Source organism: Gasterosteus aculeatus, chromosome 4 (assembly GCF_964276395.1).
Source record: "Gasterosteus aculeatus chromosome 4, fGasAcu3.hap1.1, whole genome shotgun sequence".
NCBI lineage: Eukaryota > Metazoa > Chordata > Actinopteri > Perciformes > Gasterosteidae > Gasterosteus > Gasterosteus aculeatus.
Genome location: NC_135691.1, coordinates 497,501 through 502,500, shown reverse-complemented (window position 1 = coordinate 502,500; position 5,000 = coordinate 497,501). Strand labels below are relative to the sequence as shown.

The 5,000-nt window shown below is 44.9% G+C and overlaps 1 protein-coding gene across 4 annotated transcripts in view; it reads right to left on the bottom strand.

The window, feature by feature from the left end:
* Positions 1-2,607: 2,607 nt before the first annotated feature.
* The window catches only part of LOC120817661 (protocadherin-1), a 78,147-nt gene continuing 75,754 nt past the window's right edge, over positions 2,608-5,000 (bottom strand). For all 4 annotated transcript variants that reach the window (XM_078101659.1, XM_078101656.1, XM_078101657.1 and 1 more), the window contains one exon: positions 2,608-5,000. This exon is cut by the window's right edge and continues 1,239 nt beyond it. The gene's annotated coding sequence lies outside the window, so the exon portion shown is untranslated.

The following is a 5,000-nucleotide window of genomic DNA, read 5'->3' as shown; positions in this document are numbered from 1 at the left end:
AATAGCAAATAAGGACGTGTGGTGCCGCTCAGCGCAGAGACGAAGCAACGTTTTACTTCATTTGTGGAGGTTTTGCAGTAAATGAGACTAAAACCTACCAAAAGGCTGAAAACAAGTGGGAGGAGCTTGTGAGGGCGGGTTCTAAGGGGAAAGCGTTTGTCTACAAATCATGTGTGTGTGTGTGCGTGCGTGTGCGCGTGCGTGTGTGTGTGTGCGTGCGTGTGTGCGTGTGTGTGTGCGCTAGTGTTGATCCCACCGAGCCGGATCACGTCTACAGATCTGCTGAGCGAACAGACTCGTCCGTCTGAACGCTTGAGACTCGAGATCCTCGGCCGCGGTTGGTCGGAACAGGAAGCGTCGTGTCGCCTTTCACCTGCTCTGCAAAAAAAGACTTACAATGAAAAAAAGAGTGTTGGGGGAGGAGAGTGGAGGTCACAGCGCCCAGCGTTCTGCACAACAAGCAGCTCGTCCCACATGTTTCCCTACAGGTGTGTGTATGTGCACATGTTTCTCTACAGGTGTGTGTATGTGCACATGTTTCCCTACAGGTGTGTGTATGTGCACATGTTTCCCTACAGGTGTGTGTATGTGCACATGTTTCCCTACAGGTGTGTGTATGTGCACATGTTGGCTTCAGATGCGTCCTGAAAGGCCGTCGTACTCGGTGAACGTTAGACAGCAAAAGGTTCAAACAAGGTCAAAGGTTAACTCTGTTTTGTGTTGTTGTTTCACTAACAGCTTAGAAGGAGGTCGCACATGTGAGTAAATAAAGGATTCACCCATCAGGAAACCGCGTTAATACGTTTGACCCTGCAAAGGAAGCAGAGACCAGATCCGCTCCTCCTGCTCTCACCTTTCACAATAAAAGCATATTATTGCCCTCTGTCTGTGGCCTTAGAGCTTTTAAAGCAGTTAACGGACCTTTGAGATCATTCATGAATATGAGAATCCACAATGACTTCACCTGCAGGTCTGAAGCTCCAATGTCGGACTTACAAAAGTGCTGATAGGTCAAAGTTCACGATGAGCTCGTAACAAGAGAAGAAGAACAGAGATCACACGACATCGACCACGAGAGGAACAATGAAAAAGGTCAAAGTCCGACCTCGCTGGAAGGGTCAGGCACACACACGCACACGCGTGTGTTTAATGTGAATCTTCGATGGAGCCGAACAACTGAAACGGAATTCAAAGGAGCCTCGAGTGAAAAGCACCACGTGAAGGATGTTTGATGACGTCTCAGCTCCCACGTTAGGACGTTACCTTCTCGCTGTTGATGCTTTGAAGAGTTTCTCCTCATTTTTCATGCGTTTTCCAACAAAATCTATAAACACGCTTCAACTTCCTCTGAAACTGAAGCTTTTCTGTCTCTTCTCTCCTCCTCTAGTTTCTGCTCTCGTATATGTTCACCTCCTCTCCATCCTTTAGGAGGTGTCTACTTGAAACACCTCCTCCACGCTCCCACATCTCAGAGTCCAGGAGGGAAAGTGGTCGATGCTCTGCTGAGATGTTTGAAGGTTCCAGTGGGACTTAACAGAAGAGGTTGGTGCATGTAGAGGGCGCATTCCAAATTGTCCATTCGATTCTAGCCTCATATTCTATTCCGTAGAGTTAAATGTTGTTGTATCTGTCTTGTCCATTGTCTCACCGTCTGATTTTATGCACCTTTACCGCCGTATCAAATTCCTATTTCGGCAGTAGATGATTCTGCAGAGGAGCTAAAGCTCCGAGAGGCTTGTGTTGATCTTCACGTTTCAGACATAAGAACATCTGACTGAACTTCATCACGTTCATAAAGTATTTAAAAAGCACAGCCGAGAAAACTCGAGCAGAGAAGAAGAAACTGTGAACGCGTTCATATACGGTATATAAAACATATGTACGGTATGTAAATATATATAAATGTTTTTATACTCTGTATGTGTAAATACTGTCTCCTCCTCCTCAGTGAGTCAGACTGAAAGCGGCTTTCATGTTTCATTAAAGAGAGAAACTTTATTTTGTCAGCCTTCGTTGTCGTGACATCACACACTTGTTGGTGAGCTTCTGGTTTGAAGCCTTGATTTCGCGGTTCTGGGCGTCGCCATCTTGGTTTTAGGAACCAGAAGTGGGCGGGGGGAGAAGAGGGCGGAGCTTAAAATGCTAACAGACGCCTCACAGCTTCGTTCTAAGTCTGTTTATGTTCCCCATATTGCTGGTTTATAGAAAGATGTTCATATGTTCATCATTCCTTTGGAAGTCTCAAACCTCCTAAATGGACCTTCAGCTTTGACCAGTCAACAGCTCATGGTCCCAGAGGATGAGCCTCTCCCACGTTCCTTCAGGTCTGGAGGACTGAAGTGCGACCAACGCTCACTGAATCATTTAATTTGTTATTCCTAAGACGCTTATCTTGATATTTTTATGTTTTCTGCTTTTTGCTGACTCAGCTTCAGTGAAATGAATGATCAGCCTCACGACAGAAGGTTGAAGGCAGCAGAAGATCCTCGTGGGTAAACAGAGACACAGACGGCCGGCGTCTTCCTTTGACTGGATGTACTTCATGGTGAAGCTTTAAGGAAGATACAGCTTCTTCTTCCACTCGCTCAGCTGAAATAAAACACCACGTTTTTATGTACTTCTTTATTTCAAAACATGCGGTTGCCGATGAAAGAAAAGAGACAGATGAGGCTCAAAGCGACACGTTGACCCGACCTCCTCCGTAAGAGATCAGACGGAGAAACGAGAGAAAGAAATAAGAAATGTACAGTTGTCATTTAATAAAGATACCACAGTCCCCACAATAGAATCCTACTCCCCTTCACGCCGCTTCAATATATATATAGAACATATTTGTAAACTACACTTGCATGTACATAAAACTGTACAGAAAACAAGGCATCACTAGCTTTGTTCCTCTATAAATATATATGTATATATATATAAATACAACCACCCAACAATGAGGCTACCAACAGGACAAAGTCACTGAGCCGCTTTCTTCTTCTACAGAAATATTCCCGCTCCGTCCTCAGAGGATCGGACGATCTTCTTTGGGGGATTTTTCCATAAAAAGAAATGAAGGTCTGATTTTTTTCCAGAACACAACGAACTACCTCACAATTATAAACATTAATAAATCTCATAATCATGAACCCCGGCTCTCTGACACAGTCTGAAGGTGATGAAACTCTCTTCTGGTAACGATGACGAGGATTTTTGTGACGATGACTTTTTTTTTGTTGTTTTTTGACTTGATTTTTTGCTTTTAACTGTTTTTACTTTTGTTTTTAAAACGTGTAAGAAACATTTCGTTGAATGAGATGAGATGATTACATAATTGCTGTATTTCAAGATCTCATCAATTATCTCATAATTAAGACATCGTTTTTTAAACGTTTGTTCCTTTCTTGGTGAAAATGAAAGAAAGAACCCCCCCATCATCTATCCGTGAGGTTCTTTTATTGTATTTTGTGCTGCTCACGTTGTTTTTAAGGCAAATCCTCTCGTTAGTCCTGAGAAATCAAACCGTAAACTCGTGATGGAAACCGAGCGACTTCCTGTTTCAGGGCTTCAGTGTGAAAAGAAAAAGAGTCAAAAGAGTCGAAAGAAAGAAAAGAACACAGACGAGTCCAAGAAAACAGGTTCATATTTATAAAGTGGGCTTGTTTCATGCTTCAGCCTCCGTATATTACACCACCAAGAAGCCCCGAGGGGACAGAGGTCATCACGTGACCTCCGGGGGACAGAGGTCATCACGTGACCTCTGGGGGACAGAGGTCATCACGTGGCCTCCGGGGGACACGCAGCAGGGTCCCAGATAAAGCACTCTGGAGGTTCTCCTGTGACGTCAGCGTGATGTCGTCCAGGTCTCCAGGGAGCTTCATATGTCCTTTAGAATCTTCCGTTCAAAGATTCAAGAGATTTAAAGCTGCAAATGTGTGAGATTTGAACCATTAATGTGTGTTGATGAGCTTTGAGAATCAACACTTTCTAACAGGACTGGAAACAATGTTTGAAGTAACAAACCGTCGTCTTTAAGAAAATCATTTTTACTAAGAAAAAAGGCCTTTAAGTAATAAATCTGTCATTTCATATAGTTCCTAAGAAGCAAACAAGTGCACTTTAATTTCATTATAAACCAACGTGCTTCAGTGGCAAAAAGCATCTTTAAAACCACGACGCAATTCTGACTGTAAATCAGCCAGAAACAAAATCATTTGCACGTGTTTTTCCTGCATGAAGCTGATCAGCAAAACAACTGAAACAAAAGACTCAGAAGACGATCGACTCGTTTCAAAGAAACTGAATCAGAAATCGTCTCTTCTGCTTTTTATCAACAGAAGATGTGAAAGTGGAGGTGGACACACACACACACACACACAACCACTCACAACCACACACACACACACACACAACCACTCACAACCACACACACACACACACACACCCACACACTCACAACCACACACACACACACATACACACACACACACACCCACACACACACAACCACTCACAACCACACACACACACACACACACCCACACACTCACAACCACACACTCACAACCACACACACACACACCCACACACACACATACACACACACAAACACACACCCCCACACACACACACACACACACACACACACACACACACACACACATACACACACACACACACACACAAACACACACCCCCACACACACACACACACACACACATACACACACACACACACACACACACACACACACACACACACACGAGCAGCTTCGGGTCAGAGGTCACAGGTGTCTGTTCTCCAGGAGGCGGAGCACCTCCTCTAACAACGAGCCCTCAGGGAGAAAGAGAAGGAAGGATGGACGCAGCGTTCTGATTGGCTCACAAATAGCTGATCCCGCCTCGTTAGAAAGATCCCACCCAGCCTCTCGTTGCCCCCGGCGACTGTTAGCACGCGGCCAAGGACCGGTCCCACCTGTAACATGCCGAGCCTCGGGGAGCCCCCAGGACCCCCC